General features: G+C 39.2%; 1 protein-coding gene across 1 annotated transcript in view; it reads left to right on the top strand.

Moving 5' to 3' along the window:
* LOC126355910 (splicing factor YJU2) overlaps positions 1–20,933 on the top strand; it is a 73,459-nt gene that overhangs the window by 27,859 nt on the left and 24,667 nt on the right. The window lies entirely within an intron of this gene.

The following is a 20,933-nucleotide window of genomic DNA, read 5'->3' as shown; positions in this document are numbered from 1 at the left end:
AACTGGCATATGCAACATTAGATTTGATGGATCTGGAAATTTAACTAACTGACCATCACAGGATGTGGCACAACAGAAAGAAGTTATTTCAATGATGTCTGGTATTCCAAAATAGGATATGCTCGCAATAAAGGGAAGGAAAGAAAAATATAACTTATAACAATTATTTCCATACTCTGGTGGAATGTGGAAGACACATGGAGAAATTCATAATAAGAAAGAGCCATCTTTATCGACGACAGTTTTTATTTCTTTACTTCCTTTCTCATGATCAGCATTCAAGAAGAATATGCCCAACAACATAAAGAGACCTCACATTAGCTTACCCTAATCAAATCATTGCTGTAGAGACTCACATTAATACAAAGGGCATTCAGAAAGTTTTGCATAGTCGTCTCAAATTTTTTAAATTTTTGCAGGAGGAGAATGAAATTCTTTGTGAACACATTTGGAACATTTAGCTGTAAGTTGGTATATAAAAGTATTTTATTTTATTTACATGTGTGCCATAATGGACCGTGAAGTAGATGTCAGGTTGCGACAACAATCGGTGATGGAGTTCCTCTTCAAGACCGGCAATGACTCTGCCACATTGATTCACAGGAAGTTGCTTCCTGTTTATGGGAAGGACACAGTGAATCACAGCAGTATCCAGTGGTGGTTACAGAGGTTTAAAGAAGGTGATTTCTCTCTACTGGACAATCCATGGTGTGGTAGACCATCGATGGCAGTGAGTGATGTGAATAGTGAGACGATTGATCAAATCATCCAAAATGACAGATGTGTGACGACAGCTTTATGAAATGACTCATTTGTCATTAGGTAGTGTGGTATCACTGGTACAGTCACTAGGGTACAGAAAAGTCTGTGCATGTTGGGTGCCTAGATTATTGACCAGAGAAATGAAAACAGTGAGGAAGAATGTGTGTGAGGGTCTCATGAAGACCTTTACTGAAGAGTGGAAACAGTGTTTTGACAGCATCATTACCCAGGATGCAACATGGTTGTATTTGTCCAAACCTGAGAGGAAAACCCAATCCGTGGAGTGGCATCATCCGGGTCCCCCTCAGAAGAATAGACTTCCATGAAGAGCGGTCCGGAAGGTGATGGCCTCCTTCTGGGATCAGTGTGGTGTCATTTTCGTTGACTTTTTGGAACCTGACTCCCCGATTAACCAGAACCATTACTGTTTGTCATTGGACAAGCTGTGGTGTGCCATGAAGACCCACAGACCACAGCTTCAGGGTCAGCTCATCAAATTACACTATGACAATGCCAAACCCCATACAACCCTTATGACACAGGAGAAAATCAGGAAAATGGGTTTGAAAATTGTTCCTCATCCTCCTTACAGTCAAGAGTTGACTCCGTCTGATTTTTACCTCTTTGGTCATCTGAAGGCCCACCTTCTCAGTAAAACATTTGACAGTGAGGACAACTTATTTCCTGTGTCAAGCGATGGTGTAAAGTCAGTCCCCAAAATTTTACCAAAGTGCATTTACATCGTGGAAAGAATGTTGGGCCAGATGTGCCACAGTTGATGGAGGCTACATTGAGTAGGCTCAATGTATAGCTAAATGTTCCAAGTATATTCACAAAAAATTTCATTTCCCTCCTGCAAAAAATAAAAAAAAAAGTGGAGATGATTGTCCAAAACTTTTTTGAATGCCCTTTGTAGATTAATATTATTGTACAATTTCCCCTTTTAGAATATTTCAATGACCCTTCGCCCAACTTCGCCTCCCCAATAAGGGAGAACCAGTAAGAGCCTCAAACTGTCAGAGGAGACCCAATCTATAGTGATATTTTTGTTAGTTTGTCATCTTTCTTTGGCTTATAAACTTTTTGTCTGGCGTTGGTCAGTTTTTTGGATCCTGTATTTAAATACTGAGGTAGGCATAAAACATCATCTGAAATTGTACTAAATGCTTTCTCCAAAAATTATTTTGAACAATTGATTTAGAAGCTCAGTAGAAGTGTAAAAGGTTGAGAAAATGTGCTTGATCTTTTAGCAACAAATAATCATAAGCTAGTATAGAGGCATCATGGATGCAGCAATTAGAGACCACAAGATAATTATGGTGAGTCTGAATACCATAACATCCAAACCCACCAAAACTAAACACAAAATGTATGTATTTGAAAATGCAGAAAAAAATTTGCTCGATGTTTTCCTAAGAGACAGCCTAACTGAGATGGAGGTTAAATCCAAAGAAACGGTGTCAACATCAATTGAGAGATTTATGCCAAATAAATTAATAAGAGATAGAACTGACCTCCCATGATACGCAAAACAGGTCAGTGCATAAGCAACGAAAAAATCATACCAAATTTAAAAGAACACAAAATCCCCAAGATTTGTGAAGTTTTACAGAAGCTCAAAATTTAGCATGTAAAGTTTTACAGAAGCTCAAAATTTAGCATGGATTTCAATGCAAGATGCTTTTAATAATTTCCATGAGAAAACTGTATATCAACGTCTGGTGGAATATACAAAGAGATTCTGGTCTTAACATAAAGTGCACCAGTGGCAAGATACAATCAGTACATTCACTGCACAATAGCAATGGTAATGTTATCAATGAGAGTGTGACTAAAGCAGAATTATTAAGTAAGATTTTCTAAAATTCCTTCATCAGAGAGGACAAAGTAAATATTCCAGAATTTGAATCTAAAACTGCAGCCAAGATGTGCAAGTTAGAAGGATATATCCTTGATGTAGCAAAGCAGCTGAAATCACTTATTAAATGCAAGTCCTCCAGTCCAGATAGTATACTAGTTAGATTCCTTTCAGAGCATCCTGATATGAAAGCTCTGTATTGGACAATTATACAACCACTCATCCAACGAGAAATACGTACCTGAAGGATTAGAAAGTTGCACAGGTCACACCAATATTTAAGACAAGAAATAGGAGTAATCCACTTAATTACAGATACATATCACTTATGTTGATGCAGTGGGATTTTGGAACATACACCATAGTGATCAGAATCAGACAAAACTGGGAATGACTTGAGATCAGCGGAGGTTGGCTGGCTAGCCAATAGTGTCGACAGTGAGGTGCCAAAGAGTGACAAGTGGATAACCTGAAAGAAACACAGACGATATAGATTGCATGACAGAATAACAGCTCAGTGAGCAAACCAAGATCAAAAACTAAGACATGGTGAATTCAGAACAAGACAGTAATGTGTATAGAGATCACTATTGTAGCACAGAGAAATCACAACTGACTGTGGAGCCACTACACTGCTGACTTTTAAGGGAAGCTGGGGGCACTGATAGGTCAGCACAGTGGGTGTGTCAAGACAGTGCCTGTACCAGAAGCACCTCTAGACAGAGCTGTCATTGATTTCCATACCGTCTGGCATGCCTTCAGACTCTCTTGGCCAGGACACCTGATACCTCCCCCCTGAAATGAGCACATAGGGCTGGAAGCACCCTGGAAAATGCTGTGGAGGTGAACCGATGGTACAGATTGAGGCTCGGCATAGAAGCCCACCGACAGGGAGAAAAATACTGGCTTATCTGGCAGTGCACTGGGGCATGGCGTCACAGGCAACAACACTATGGGTGACAATGGCCAAGATGGTGGAGGTCCCAATGAAACCTCTAGTTCCGTACCAGCAGCATTGGGAACTGCCACTGGGATCCAGAAGTATATGTTGGGAGCGATAAAAGCAGGAGATCCAGGACTGATTGTGCCAACAGTGGTGACACAGTCAGTAGGCACAGATGGTGCTCCAAACCCTTCGGAATGTCCACCATCATAAGGTGCCGCCCACAGGTGGCAACAACTGTAGCCTGCATCCACATGAGGGTTTCACCCCATACAAGCATGCCCACAGAGCTGAACTCGGCAGAAAACACGTGGTATGCTGGGTCCGGGGTTTCGTGAGCAGTGAGCCCAGGAGATAGTGGAGAGTACGTGGCTGGTGCCCCTGGAGGAGCTCCACCAGGATATAGTCTTGGACAGGGGTGGTCCTGTAGGTACTCAGGAAAAGCATGAGTGCAGTCATGCTGCTGAAAGTACTCACCACTTTCAACATTTTGTTGCTTATCCTTTGCTTTGTCATTGGAGGAGGAGTGAAATGGCAGGCTAAATGGTGTTTGATACCATCAGAGGTGCAGAATTGCGGAAAAGCTATCATCGTGAATTGCAGTTCATTGTCTGACAGAATGGTGCAGGGAAGCCCTTTGATAGCTAGAATCTGGATGAGAAAGTATCTTTGGTGGTGGGCACCACTGACCACATATGGGTAGCTAGAATAAGTGTCCATGACAATGAGCCCCATAGATCCCAGAAAGGGTCCAGTAAAGTCCAGATGAATGCGGCCCCATGGATGACGGAGTGTGCGCCTGGATGTGAAAGATGGGTTGAGCAGCCTGGTGCCAGGCATAAGCAGAATATCTGTGCACTTAATGACCTCCACATCTTTGATCAGTCCCACCTATTAGGCATGCCCACCATAGAGTAGTTGCAGAACTAGGGGCACAGGGTAGGCAGAATGATGAAACCTCCATGTCAATAACGAGAACATCAGAGTCGTCCAACAAGTGACATGGTTGGGAGACAACAAAAGACAGCAAGGTTTCATGACTCGTCTGAAGGAAAAAAATCAAGAAATAATTTTGGAAAGAAATATCAAGCTTCATGACTCGTCTGAAGGAAAAAATCAAGAAATAATTTTGGAAAGATGTATCAAGCATACATTGTTTTGTGCACCAGGAAGCTTTTTTTGCAGAAAGTGTGAAATGTGCTGAAGTCATGAAGGTTGTGGTAAAGTGTGTAAATTTTGTAAGAGACCATGGTATCAACCACCGCCGCCAGTTCAAAGGCGTTTTGCATGAACTGGAGACAGCCTATGGTAGGATCACAGTAGCTTAGCAGAGGCAAAGCTCTTGGTGTATTTTTCTCAATTTGGGAAGAAACTGCATTTTTCATGGAAATGAAAGGAGAGAGGCAACTGTCATTCAGTGACAAGACATCGATAGCGGACCTGGCCTTCCTAACTGACATTACAAGACGTTTAAACAGCTTAAATATGTCACTTCAAGGAAAGGATCTATTAAGTGTTGATATGTGCGATAAGATTAATACATTCATGGACAATCTATTTAAAAGGCACCATGGTAGTGGAAACTTAACATTTTCCAATGTTTTTCACCATCCAATTGGCTGAAGAAATAAGTTTTGGTGATCATCTACCAATTATGGTACAACTTCACCAAAGTTTTGAGGTGACATTTCAGAACATGTGATGCCTACAAAATGAGTTATACCTGTTTAGCACTGCATTTTAAGTTCTACCAAATACTGTTCCTTCAGAAATGCAACTAGCACTAATAGAATTGCAAAACAGCTCACTACTCAAGAACAGATATTAAAACACCATGAATTTGGTAAGATGGTATCATGATCTTCATGCAAAAGACTTTCCCAAATTACATAGGAATGCAGCTGGCATCATATCTATGTCTGTCTCAACATAGGGTTGTGAAAAACTGTTTTCTTTCATAAAGAGAGTAAAACCTGCAGAAAGGTCCAAGCTGCTCAACCCAACATTTTAAAAGAGTATTCTGTGTTTTGTGGCTTCTCGAGGACTGACACCCAATATTTCATTAATTGCAATTAAATGGAAATATATTTCTCAAACTAAATAAAACATTTGTACGTTTGGCTCATATTAATGTTTTTTTGTTAATTATAATCAGTCATTCTGTATTGCCCTGTGCATGGTCTCCTCCCTAGCCAGTGTTTTTTTGCACAGTGCTGGATATAAGCTGCTTGCCCTCCCCTCTCCACCCGTCACATTGTGCCCACATGTGCAAGCTGTTTACTTGTTCTACCTGCCAGTGCCCTTGGGCACCCAGCTGCTTGCTGCTGAGCTCTTAAGCTGGAACAGCCTGTTTTACAGAGTACACAAATGGATGGTAGGAAAAGTCCATTGCCCAGCCTACATTTACATCTTCGTCTACATCATACTCCATAAGCCATCTAATGGTGTGTGGCAGAGGGTATTTCTGATACCCCTGACTGATTCCTCCATCCCTCTTCCACTCGTGAATGATACATGGGAAGAATGATAGTCAGTAAGTCTCTATATTGACTCTAATTTCTCAAATTTTCTTGTCATAATCATCGCACAAGCTGTATGAAGGAGGAAGTAATATGCTGTCTGATTCGTCTCAGAAAGTGTTCTCTTGAAATGACAATAGTACACCTTCCTGCGATGCACAACACTTGTCTTCTTAACATATGCCAATGGAGTCTGTGGAGCATTTCGGTAATACTCTCGCACCTACTAAATGATCCCATGATGACACATGTGCTCTTTGTTGTATCTTCTCTATCTCTTCTAATAGTCCTACCTGGTTAGAGTCCCATATTGATAAACAATACTCAAGAATTGGTTGAACAAGTGACATTTTAAGTCACTTCCTTTGTGGATGAGTTACATTCCATTAAGATTCTTCCTATGAATCTCAATATGACATCCACTTTTCCTACTACTGTATTTACTCGAATCTAAACTGCACTCGAATCTAAGCCGCACCTGAAAAATGAGACTCAAAATCAAGGAAAACAAATATTCCCGAATCTAAGCCGCGCCTGAAATTTGAGACTCGAAGTTCAAGGGGAGAGAAAAGATTTAGGGCGCACCTCCAAATGGAAACAAAGTTGCTCCATTGTAATATGAGACACAATTTAGGTTGAATGAATGACGATACAGTTACAGCAGTTTGGTTCGAGTCGTAAGCTTAGCACTTATGTGCTTTACCAGGTAGCCATTGCTATGCGTCAGGTGCTCCGTCCATATTTATACGGGTACCCTTCTCCTTTTTTACGTGCTTCGTCTGGTTTGAATTGTTGCTTATTTTTCTTTGATCTGATAAGTGCCGTTCTCTTCGTTATAGGTGTTAACGTCACTCTAAGCTGCAAATGCATTATTGTGCTGTGTCATGCATTGTTTGTCGCATTTTGATAATGAGTGTTTATGGCTTGTAACCGGAATTGTCTCCTTAGCGAAACAATGGCAAGAGACTGCCATTTGTTGTTACTTACACTGCTGATTTCTTTGATAATGATCAACAAGAACCGAATAATAGACTGCGTATGATAGAAGATATTCTGAACGAGAGTTTAGCAAAAAATTGTCTCTGTTTGAAAATCTTTGCAGATGCCTCTTAAGTACATTACATTATGCACAGAAATTCGAGTCATGTTAGATTTAAAAGTCTAGTCAGTTGCCGTGCTTCATTTCTGACTGTATCACTATTAGGCATAATAATAATATGAATACAAACATGACATGATTTGTATATTCTTCCGCATTTGCTGTTGTCTCACTCTAGTTTAATAGTTTATTAGGCAGACAGGATTTAAATGAGATAGCAGCAAACACGAAAGAATACATGGCAAAATGTTTATATTCTTATTATTCTTATGATGAAGAGAATACTGCATGTGATTCACTATTAATATACATTCCTATTAGCAACCATCTCTTCTCGCAGGTAGGAAAAAATTCAGAGTGTAGACTTGGCCATATTAATAAACATCCCAAACAGTCTTGCCAGTCGGATTTTTGTAGTATATTGAAATGCTGCTACATTCGAAGATGAACAATACGGAATTAGTATTTACTTCGTTGGATAATGTATGAAAATGCAGTGGTCGAAACTCGGGGCGGAGAAAAAAAAGCTCATCTTCCACCTTTTTTTTAAATTTATTTACTGACACAGAGATTTTGGCGCCAGTATTTATCTTTGTGCCTGCAAAGCATGCCTGTATAGTGCTACATATATTTGACGGCAGAAGTTAGTTGTGGCGGCACCTACCAACATTTTTCAGAACTTCCGCTTACTTTGCACTTGATTCTAAGCCGCAGGCCATTTTTTGGATTACAAAAACTGTAAAAAAACTGCAGCTTAGATTCAAGTAAATACGATATTTGTTTTATTTGGTCATCCCACATAAGGTCACTCTAGGTAGTTACTCCTAGACATTTTATGGTAGATACTGTTTCCAACAGTTTCTCATCAATAGTGTGGTTGTACAGTAATGGAGTTCTTTTCCCATGTGTGTGCAATAGGTTACACTTATTTACATTCAGGGTCAACAGCCAGAGCCTTCACCATCCATCAATCCTCTGCAAACTAATACTGCCACTGGAATTGCTACTTTGTACTGATAACCTCATCATCTGTGGACAGTCTTAAGGATCATTTATATACACTGTAATCAATAATGGTCATGTCACACTTCCTTGTGGTATTCCAGAAATTACCTTTGCATTTGCTGGTTTTGTTCTGTTGAGTTCTGTCTACAAGGAAGTCCTAAATCCAGTCACAGATCTGGTCCAATACTTTATAAGCTCAAAACTTTTTACTAAACAACAGTGTGAGGTGGTGTCATATGCCTTCCTGAAGTCAAGGATCATGGCATCAACCTGAGCACCATTTCGACAGTGCTATGGATCTCATGGAGGAAGAGAATGAGTTGAGATTTGCAAAATCTCTGTTCGCGGAATCCATGTTGATTTTTTATAGTGGAATTTTTGTTCTCCAAAAACATCATAATTCATAAACATAAAATATGTGCCATGACTTTACAACAGGATGACACCAATAATATATGTCTATAACTGTGTGCATCTCTCATGTGGCCCTTCTTGAAAACAGGAATGATCTGCACTTTTTTTTTCCTGTCACTAGGACCCTTCATTTCTCCAGCAATCTATGATAAACTGCTGCTAGAAGGGAAGCAAGTTCTTTGCATAATCTCTGTAGAATCTTACACGTATCTCATCTGGTCCCAATGCCTTTCCACAGTAAAGTGAATGTAGATGCTTTACTATTCTGTGTTTGGATATCTCAATATCTGTCATTTCAAATGATCAAATGGTGATTGAAAGAAGGAAATGAGGTACAGTTGTGTGCGGTGAAACAATTTCAGAAGACCAAATGCAGTATTTTGACCTTCTCTCAATTATCTTTACTTTTGAAGCCAGTATGGTCTATGAGTGAATGAGTAGATGATTTTGAACTGCTTACTGATTTAAGGTAAGACCAATACCTCTTAGGGTTTATAGTCAGATTGGTTGACAAGGTTTTACTTTCAAAATCACTGAATGCTTCTCTCACTGCTCTCCTTATGCTTATTTTCCCTTTGTTCAGCTTTGGTTTGTCAGCTAGGTTTTGACTTCTCCTGAATCTGAGATGAGCGACTTTTTATTAAACAAAGCAATTTTCTAACAAGGCTATTAAACCACAATGGGTCTTTCCCATCCCTTAAGACCTGGACCAGAACATATTTGCCCAAGGCATATTGAACAATGTGTTTGAATTTTTTCCATTTGTGCTCCACGTCTTTGTTCTTATCACTGAATATTTGGTGTGGACACACTCAGATACTCTGCAATTTGGATGCTGTCACTCTTGCTAAGCAAAATTACTTTCCTACCTTTTCTTAACATCCCTTGTAAAACCCATAGTCTAGTTGCTATCACTGCCTGACAATCACTGATAGCCTACTCTATGTTAACTGATTCAGTAAGCTCAGGTCTGTTTGTTATTAGGAGGTTTAAGACAATACTTTCACGAGTTCGTTCCATAACTATCTCCTCAAAGTAGTTTTCGGCCAAATATTCATGTCACATGAACCCTGTCTTTGACACCAGTTTTGAGGCATGACTCCCCCAATATATACCAGGCAGATTGAAGTCACCCTCCATTACAACAGCACAATCACGAAAATTATCAACAATATTCTGTAAGTTCTCTCTGAAGCACACTATCCTTAACAGCTCCTGACCCAGGAAGCCTATAAGAGCATCCGATTGCCATTTTAAGACCACTTTTCACGCTTAACTTCACCCAGATTAATTCGCAATCTGGATCTGTGATAACCTCACTAGATATTATTGAGTTCTTTATGACAATAAATGTACTGCCACCATTGGGGTCTATCCTATCCTTGCTATAAATATTCCAATGTGAACTTAGTATTTCATTGCTACTCACTTCCAGTTTCAACCATCTTCCTGGGCATTATAACCTTCAATAAGCAATACTAACTCTGGGACCTTTTCTTGTATTCTCCTGCAATTTACCAGTACCATATCAACCTTTCCTATATCCTATCTGCGAGGACAGGAATACTCTGAAAACACTGTGGCCGATGTAAATATGATTTTGGCAGGTAAGTCTCTGATCCCAAGGAGGGGTTTGTCTAACCTCAGAACCTCCATATGGATGCTACAAATCATGAATTCATTAGCTAGCTGAAGTTGGTATATAATAGAAAAGACAAACTTGGAGAGGAGTAACTGAAACCAACTGACTGAACTTCTTCATGAGTAACTGAGGTTTTTGGTGTGCCTCTTCACTTAAGTAACTTTGAACCAATACCGTGTTTTATACTTGTAAACATTATCCATGGGTATTGGAAGGAACCAGTGGGAGGCACAATATTGGTAGTTAATCATGTATATTTCCCAGTCCATTTGCTGGACACACATATCTTTCTGAAAGCAACTGGTTTACTACAGGGCATATATTATTGGTATTGGACTAGTGACTGTTTTAACCTTGGCTCACCTCGCCTGTCGTAACAGCACTGGAGACACTCATCTGTATGACTAAACAGGTTTCCTCCAACCTCTTTAGCTCGGAGTAGCACTTGCAAATTGTGTACTCAATTGCTTGCTGGATATATTCCAGTGTCTGTTCTCCTCTACAGTTTTTACCCTCCACAGCTCCCTCTAGTACCATGGGTGTTATTCCCTGATGTTGTAACAGATGTCCTATCATTCTGTCCCTTCTTCATGTCAGAGTTTTCCTTATATTTCTTTTCTCATTCCTTATCTGATTAGTCCACTGAATTTTCCACATTTGTGTATAGTAACACATCTCAAATGCTTCAATTCTGTTATGTTTTTCTTTTCCCGCAGTCCATGTTTCACTGCCATACAATGCTGTATTCCAAATGTACATTCTCAGAAATTTCTTCCTCAAGTTAAGGCCTACATTTGATACTAGTAGACTTCCTTTGGCCAGGAATGCCCTTGTTCTTTGTACTAGTCTACTTGCTATATCCTCCTTGCTCCATCCATCATGACTTATTTTGCTGCCTAGGTAGCTGAATTCCCTAACTTCATCTACTTCATGACCATCAATTCTGTTGTTAAGTCTCTTGCTCTTCTCATTTCCGATACTTTTAATTACTTGTGTCTTTCTTAGATTTACTATAATCCATATTCTGTATTCATTAGACTGTTCATTCCATCAAGCGCATCCTATAATTCTGCTTCACTTTCACTGAGAATAGCAATGTCATCAGCAAATCTTATCACCGATATCCTTTCACCTTGAATTGTAATTCCACTCTTGAATCTTTCTTTTATTTTCATTATTCCTTCTTCAATGTATAGATTGAACAGAAGGGACAAAGGACTACACCCCTCTCTTACACCCATTTTAATAAGAGCATTTCATTTTTGGTCTTCCACTCTTATTATTTTCTCTTGGCTCTTGTACATGTTGTATATTACACATTTCCCCCTAGGGCTTATTCCTATTTCTTCACAATTTTGAAAATCTTGCACCATTTGACATCATTGAATGCTTTTTCCTGGTCGACAAATCCTATAAATGTGACTTGATTTTTCTTTAGTCTTGCTTCCATTATCAATCACTACATCAGAAATGCATGTCTGGTACCTTTCTTAAAGCCAAACTGATCACCATTTAAATGCACCCTCAATTTTCTTTTCCATTCTTCTGTATATTGTTCTTGTCAGCAACTTGGAGGCATGAGTTGTTAAGCTGATTATGTGATAATTCTCACACTTCTTGGCTCTTGCAGTCTACGGAATTGTGTGGATGATATTTTTCTGAAAGTCAGTTGGTATGTTGCTGGAATAACCACCTTTTGCAGTGCAGACCAATACAAGAAATGGAGGAATAAAGACAATGAGGTTCTGGAAGGTTCTGACAGGGATGTGGAGACATGCTGGCTGCAGTGCCGTGGCCAGCTGCACTAGGTTTCTGAGCTGAGGACCCATGGCAAAAACAGGTCAACTAAGGTGGTCCCACAGATTCTTAATTGGATTTAAATCCAGATATTTGTTGCCAAAGAACAGAACCTGTCCCATGGCAAGCACATGTTTTCTACAGATAACCTCAAATACATCATGAAGTAACACATCTAGCAGCTTTTTGAAAACCTGTAGTTCCAAATTAATTCCCCTCACGAACATTGTGAGTTGAGCAACATCTGCAACATTTGTGGTTTAGTCAAGGGCTAGAGCTGTAAAAGTCTGGCACTTCTGCTTTAGTTGATTTTCCAAATCCGTGTGCAAATTGTGGATCCGATGAGATACCATTTGCTTGGAGAGGCAGAGTGCTTCAAATTTCATAATGTCTGCTGGCGCTAAGCACTCGATGACAGCGAACAGGCATGATTTCACCAAGGCCCCATAGAGAACGAAGCTCCAATTGTTACAATGATGTGTACAACTTTGTAGCTCGCTCAAAGCACTACATCAGCTGAATCTTCATTGATGTCAGCAGTCTACAGTAGTTGCATAACACATAAGTAATAAACAAAACCAATACAAATACAGAGTGTGTAGGAGAAGTATGTATTCATTTGTTGCATTTATTTATGTATTTTGCTACAGATTTACCTGTTGCTGAATTTTGCTCTTTATGTGACTATGAGTTGCTTTCTTGCATTACTGTCCAGCTTATCCAGGGTGTATACAACCCGAGACAACCGAGAAATCTGGGAAAATCCCGGGAATTTTTTCATCTGGGAGATAACTGGGAAAAACCAGGGAATTTTTCAGAATTCTGGGAATTTTTCATTGTTTCAGCTTTCAGTTAAATTTTTGTAATTTTGACTGGTAAGAATTGATTCTCTAGCAAAGAATGTTGCTAAATCCTGCTACTGGAGAATGATACTGCAGCAATAAAATATAAATGAGAGAAAAAAAATAAAACTTAAATGGCAAAGGAAATGCACAATTTACAACGACAAAACACCATGCACATACAAGCGTCTGCAAATAGCAAAACTATGTCAAAGGCCGTAGGGCAAAGACTATGTAATTCTTCATAACAATAAACTGCTTGCTATGAGCATTATGTCACAACTGTTCACATTAGGTTCGTTTGACCAGTTGCCAGTGGGCTGATGCCCATGTGCAGTTGACCCACCTATGAGCAGTACCTTCTCCGCTTCCCACTACTTGAAGTGTGGCTGTTAGCTGTATAGGCAAGAGCAGCAAGCAGCCAGATGCTAACGAAAAAAAAAAATTCTTGCACGCCCTAGCTGCCAGATTCGCTCATGCTCAGAGTTGTAGTGTGGAGGGGATTAGTCTCCATGTGACCCGTGTTTACGTTAAGTGATTTCCTGCTTCTCTTCGTTTACAGCTCCCATATTAAATGAAAACAAAATGGATTTCTATCAAGTGAATTAAAATACAGTCACATAATTATGGAGAGCAAAAATATTTTTAGTTTCATTTCCAAGTTATTAGTAGTCAAGCACTTCAAGCCGAATTATGCATTTTAGCATGGTTTATGAAATTCTGATGCTCTTGGGAGTATCCTCTGAGCCCTGTTCCTTTTATGTTGTAATGTAAACTCTCTTAGTGCTTTATACATATTTACATGTGGGCTACCTACACCACTGCAGCTGCACAAGCGCAAATAATGCCTGTTTTCTGGCGCTCTCAGGCAATTGGTAAATCGAACCTATTTCTAACTGTCTCCAGATAGTATTGCGAACGGTGTTTCGAAAAGCGTTACTTTCAAATTAAATTTCTTTTTACGCAAGATTAATTCTGCTACGTGTAAGAAAGTGGGATGAATTTCTAAATCAAAGAGCATTTAATATTGAGCAGTTTGAGGACCAGCCACTTACAAGAATTTCGAGCCGAGACATTTATGTCATAATTTTAAATTTACTGCCACATTTGTGTGATGTATATTAAAGTATAACACACGCAAAAAAAGATCAAAGTAACATGTGAAAGCTGAGCTTTTCTTGTAGCTATCCTATGTACATTAATATAAACCGTTAACTTTTGTATGTTCGCGCTACGTAACCAGTGATCTTGCTATTGGCTGACTATAACACATGTCTTATGCTCCGAATATCTGCTGTCATTGGCTGACGAGATCACGTGGCATGATATACTGTATGATTAGCTTACAAAAGGACATCGCAACCTTGGTTTCAATGCTCCGAAAACTAACACGCTGTGTTTGGTGCAATTAGAATTTATACTTTCGTAATTCGAAAATATGCAGCGCATGTTGCTGCAAATCAAAGGTCTTTCCAAAACTTCTCTCTTTTTTCCTTCATTAAGTCATCCAAAACTTCCCCCCCCCTCCCCCCCCCCCCCCCCCAAAGTTCTACGTGAGTGTATAAAACGTTAATCATTCAAAGAATTGATAAGTTTTACAGGTCCAAGGGAAAATCTACAGAACCCTACTGTCACTTAGCACAGAAAAAGTGTATTTTCGCCCGGGAAAAAGGCATATTGTTTAAACCAGATATCCAGGAAAAATTTGGAATTTTTTTTTCCTTGTCCCCGTATACACCCTGTCATCGTACTGCATCACGTGAAGAGACATGTAGTGATGCTGTATATTGTACTTCTTCATCATTTTCAGAACTTTGTGACAGACAAAACACTGAAGCAATCCATCTTTCTCAACAAACAAAAGCTGTTCTACCCAACTTGGCAAAACTACAACTGGCTGCTTCTAGAACTAATTGTCATCACTACATCCACAACGAAGCACAGGATGTAACTAAACAACAGGCACACAATGCAGCAGTGTGCGTGTGTGGTGAAATGGACCCATCTGGGAACCTTCCCCCCAGTGCCTGCTCACTGGGCCAGCTCCTGATCGTCTGTAGGCACCCATCCTTGTGGGGCTGACTGGGAACAGCCTGCTCTAAGCCACACTTTTGCTTACAAAAACTAGATAAACTGCTCAGCAGTATGCACCCACGTGTTAAGTTGCATACTGTTCTGAAGTAAATGCTTTGTCAATCACTGTGAATCAGTAACTTCCAAACTAAAAAATCAGTCATACTATAGAAGTGTCATCTTTGTCCTAGAGAGTCCACAACTTCTATACACAGGAGAGCTGCCAACCAACTTCTCAATTTTATGAACACCAAGCTTTCATCTGGGAACAAAATCATGATTTTATTGTTGGTCATTTCGTTGTCCTGCTAAAGGCACACCTCTGGAATGTGTTGCTAATTGCCAGGGCTTTTTGCAAGTGTAATTCCAACTGAGAAAGATGTTGGAAAACATTGGTATGAGAGTCAATAGCCCTTAAGTAGGCCTAGTAGATCCAGCCACAATACCATTGTTAATTTCCCATACAGTTCACTGTAAAGTGATTAGGGGAAAAACAATGTATTGGCTCAAGGCTGCATAAAACCGAGTTGCATGGGATGCTAACCCAATGAGGCCAGGAATGATGTCACACATCTGATATGATACATGCAGGTTGGCTTTATTTTCATCATTTACAGCTTTCCCTCTTGTAATTGTTGGTTTTGAGGTATTGCTTTTCTTTTTTCTCCTAGTGTCTTAATTTCAATGCTCTTTTTTCTCTCCATTATTTGCAAGATGTAGTCATAAAGTTTAATTATGATATTGAAAAATCGAGCTGCAACCAGGACACTTGGTGATGATATTAATCCTTCTCTATACAAGCAGTTAAAAAATTCAGTACCGACACTGACTGATACAATGACAGAGATGGCAACAAATATATTTTCTTTAAGCAACCTGTTGTCAAAAATGCATATTACGTTTGTACAGACTATCCAGGGTTTCAGCCCTCTGTTTTTCTGGTCAGTGTTACAACAAATGTTCAAAATGAGCAGCATTAAATTTGGTGCAGAGTCATTGTTGAAATAACCCAGCATGTTATGAGGGACTGAAAATGTGTGACTTGTTTCGTAAGTTTGTGGCAGGTGCAAGAATTGTTTTAACCACAGGAGTAGAACATGCTGTGGTTTTCATATAGCCCCATAGAAAGGTAGTGGGGTGAGGTCCAAGAATCATACAGGCCAATGTACAGCTCATCCCAGGCTGATCCAGTGATTGGCAAAAGTACAGGTTAATCTGCATGTGTTGGTTTTCCAAAGTCCTCTGGGGCCCCACCATGTTGAAACCACATTTCCCTCTGATACATGAAGGTACTTATTCCAATAACCTCAGCAGGCCACCTGAGTCATTGAGGCATAATGTACATCTACAGTTGGCAGAGGGTACATGAAACCAGTTTCAGACTATTTCGCTACCATTCCACTCATGAATAGCATACGGGAAAAACAAACACTTGAATCTTTCTGCCTCGGCTCTTTATTTCTCTTATCACAATGTTGATATGATGATTTCTCCCTATATAGGCGGACACCAACAAAATATTTTCACACTCAGAGAAGAAAATTGGTGATTGCAATTTTGTGAAAAGATCTTCCTGCAAAGAAAAGCACCTTAGTTTTAATGATTGCTACCTTAACTCGCATATCATACTCATGAAACTCTCTTCCCTGTTTCACAATAATACAAAATGAGCTGCCCTTCTTCGAACTTTTCCAGTGTCCTCTGACAATCCAATCTGATAAAGATCCCATACCATACAGTAATACTCCATGAGAAGATGGACAATTGTAGTTTAATCATTTTTTATAATAGATCTGTTGCATCTTTTAAGTGTTATGCCAATAAAATGGAGTGTTTGGTTCACCTTCCCTACAATATTATCAATGTGATAGTTCCAGTTTTAACAGGCACAATTAAAAGACACTGACACAAAACTTTTGGTAACAATGTTCATCAGCAAAAGAGAAACTGCAGCAACTCAGAACAGACCTGAGCTGCTGCAGCTGGTGGCCATTGTGCGTGACGTGTGCTTTTTTGTGTGTATGAATGGTGTGTGTCTCTCTTATGCTGATGAAGGCTATGGCCAAAAACTTTGTGTAAGTGTCTTTTAATTGTGCCTGTCTGCAACTTAACGTGTCCTCTTAATGGTAAGTAGCAATCTATCTTTTCCTATATCATTGATATTCCTACGTGGATTTTCCATTGTTTAGTTTGTATTTTAAGTTGTTCATAATTGTAACCCCTAGATATTCATGTGTACTGGCAGCTTTTAAATTTGTTTGATTTACAATGTTTCTGAAATTAACAGATTCCTTTTAGTACTCTTGTGGATGACCAACATTTTTTATTGTTTAGAGTCATTTGCCACTTTTCACACCATAGATATCTTTTCTAAATCATTCTGCAATTGGTTTTGATCTTCTGATGACTTTACTAGACAGTGAACAACAGCACAATCTGCAAACAGTTTAAGAAGGATGCTGAGATTATCTCCTAAAAAACTTACATAGATTATGAATGGCATAGGGCCTATAACACTTCCTTGGGGAATGCCAAATATCACTTCTGTTTTGCTTGTTGACTTGCCATCAATTACTATGAACTGTGATCTTCCCGAAAAGAAATGGTGAATCCATTAGCACAACTGAGACAGTGCTCTATAGGCACACAATTTGGTTAGAAGCTGCTTGTGAGGAACCCAAACAAGTGAAGTTCCCCACAATACTAACCCTCAAGTTTACTGCAAATTGGCTCTGATAATCTTGAATAACTGTTTGTAGATTTTCATCAACCCATTAATTTTGGTGCAGTGATGTTTCAAGAGGGTCCTTTATGTTTATGTCCTTCACCTCAGGCCTACTTATGAATGCTTAGTGCTCGCTCAATATGCATTTCGGTCAGCTTGTTGCTTTGCAAAGGAGTTACAGACATTGGCTGCGAGCAAGAATTGATTGAAATCAATGGGGAAAGTTGAAAATTTGTGCTGGATTGGGATTCAAATCCAGGTCTCTTCCTTGCTAGGCAGATGCTCTGATCACTGAGCCCTCTGGAGGTGTCATAATGGCAGCTAGATCAAAAAGGTGTCTCTTTGTTTGGACATTTCTGGAAGAACAGGCACCTCATATGTACCTTGTTGCTTAATGAAATATATTTGTTGTTGTCTTTGTTGTAATATCTATCAGTTTGGGAATTGAATTTTTCAATGCCCTATATATTAACCTCTCAATGCAACACATTTTTATCAATGATGGATGACTTGTTGGAAATCTTAATGGTAGAAATCTGTGCTTAGGCTGCTCTTCAACATCAGTTATCATCTTTCTGTAAATTTGTGTAATAGTCTCATCATATGACGAAGTAGGAAGAAGGGAGTGACTGTCATGTCCAGAGGATGATAATATGGGGGCGGGGGGCTGAATCAGTATTTAAGAAAGCGGTATGCGTGACCATGTCCTTTGCAGAATGATCTGGGACATTGTCATATAGCAAGCAATGACCTTTGCCATGTTCGAAATGCACTGTGACTGGTTTTCAGTTTTTCTACTTTTAACATGATTGTGATATGTTGACCTTTGAGCACCAGAGATAATCTGCCATTCACTCTTTTCCATTTAGACTTGTTTTGACTTCACTGGAAACAATTGCACCACCTAACCCTTCTCTCATCTACCATAAGCTTCCATCCAGCATGGATTGTTGCAGTGTTTTCCCCTTCAAATTCAGAGATAAAAAAGACCATTACGACTGTTACGAGTAATTTACTTATCTACATTTGGCCAATCTGAATATCTCATTGCATTTGTCACCACTACAGGTCTTAGACTTAGTTAGACTTAGTTTCTCTAACATTAAGTAGTATATCGGGCAACAAGTTTCCCCCAGCAAACTCGATCAGCTTCCAGGTTTTCAGCTTCCTCCCTGTTAATGTCTATGCACTGAAGATCCTCTGCAAAAGTTCAATTCTCACATGTTTTTCGTCAGCATAAGAACATCTGTTGTGCCAGTTGTCTGTCCCACAGAATGAGTTGCATAGGTGTGGAACTTTCCAGTTGGGAGGAGCATGCCCCAGATCTTTCCATGTTTTTCTTAAATAACTAGAGCTGAACTCTGAAGTGATTCCCTTGTAAAGGACATGACCAGTTCCTCCATTTTTTTTTTTTTTTTTTCTAATACAAGCTTGTGCTCTCTCTCTCTTATGATATAAACAAGAGATCAAACACTAATCTACCATTTTTCTTCCTTGCTACTCGAGTTAATAACTTCCTTTTTAATTACTTTCATGATGTTCAAAAGCTTACATTTTATTTAACTTAAGATATTCATTTATTTATTGTTGTATATGGTATAAATGTGAAAGCATTTGAAAGTGTGTCCGTGTGGCTGCTGCCTACCAAATTGGTGTTTTTTGTATATTTATTTGGCTAGTTTTTATTTTAAGCTCAATATTAAACAGTTTTATTAGTACACTCTTTCCAAATTGCATGCTGTTCTGTTCACTGACAGTATTCTCAAAAAAATGAAGATTTACACTCCATTAAGTACTTTTACTGTGCTGTTTTGTTGGTTGACTTTTGTCACAATATTGGTGCTGCCAGGCCAAATGTTTACATCATCTTCCCTTTATTATTTCTAACTTCTCTATATTTTCACTTTTAAACCAATATAATAGTTAAACAAGTACATAAATGTGTGAGCCAGTTGAACCTTTCAATACTGGATGTCGGCATTGTCCTGTGAAGTTATGATGTTGTGGTGCGTGTTATCATAGAGGTGCAAAAAGGAAAAGCATAGGACACCAAAACTACTTTTTTGCATTTGTATCAGTTGTTTGGAATGTAGGTTATACTGACAGAGTGATTTGTCACATAGCCAAAGGTATAGCTTAGGTTGAAAATTGCCAGTTTGGTTGTGAGTTGACAAAGCCAACAAATGTGAAAATGAAATCTTAGTTGTGGTGACATATAGGTCTGTAGTGTACCCTTGGTTAGGGTTGAAAAGTGACAGTTCAGTTATGAAATGATGAAACAGTATCTAAGGCTTCAACTAATCCCAAGATACAAGTACATTATGTAACATGTCATAGAGTGAATTTCATCCAAGAAACTTTCTTTACAGAATGTAGATCTAGCAATTTTTTCATTCTCTCACCTTGCCTCATATTTGAATTTTGAGAAATAGATGTTATTGTGCCATTGCACATTGTTTATTGTGTGTAACACAGACCCATATTATTCACAGCAGTATATTGTTTATATGATTACAAAAGTTGTTACTCACCATATAGCGGAGATGCTGAGTCGCAGATAGGCACAGCAAAAAGACTGTCACAAACCTATCTGCAACTCAGCATCTCTGCTATAAAGTGAGTAGCAGCTTTCCTTTTCATAATATTGTTACATTCCGTTCTGGATTTTCCAATGTTTAATATGATTACAAACCAATTATGAATCATGGCAGCATGCAATAACTTTGGCATTAAAAGAGGGTAGCCCAGTGGCAAAGTGTGAGACTACAGATCCAAAGATCTCATGTTCAAACCCTGGTCATTCCTCTGATTTTTAACTGTCTCTTTTTCACCACTGACAGTATTTCTTAACGTGAAAAATGCCAAGTTACACCATGGTTTGGAGTCCATTTTCAACTGTAGATCCCCCCCCCCCCCCCCCACACACACACACACACACATAACCGGGTGGGTAAGTTAGTCCAAAGATCAGAGGAAGAGAAAGACGTTTCACTTATTGTAGGACCGTGCCTAGTAAAGCACTGCAGTGTTCAAACTGTCCTTCGGGTTGATGAGAGCTTTACCTAGACCAACATAAACTGTTTAAAAAAGTAATACTATTAGGACTTTGTCCATCACAGTAGCTGAGCAGTCAGCAGGCTGACTACCATACAGTGGACCTGGTTTCAAATGCAGCAGCTGCCAGGGATTCTTTCTTGGGAGGTGAGAGGACTGGAACTAGGTGCACTCAGCCTCCTGATGCCAACTGAGGAGCT

Source organism: Schistocerca gregaria, chromosome 3 (assembly GCF_023897955.1).
Source record: "Schistocerca gregaria isolate iqSchGreg1 chromosome 3, iqSchGreg1.2, whole genome shotgun sequence".
NCBI classification, from domain to species: Eukaryota; Metazoa; Arthropoda; class Insecta; order Orthoptera; family Acrididae; genus Schistocerca; species Schistocerca gregaria.
The sequence above is the reverse complement of the archived record's forward strand: the minus strand, read 5'-3'. Positions and strand labels throughout refer to the sequence as shown.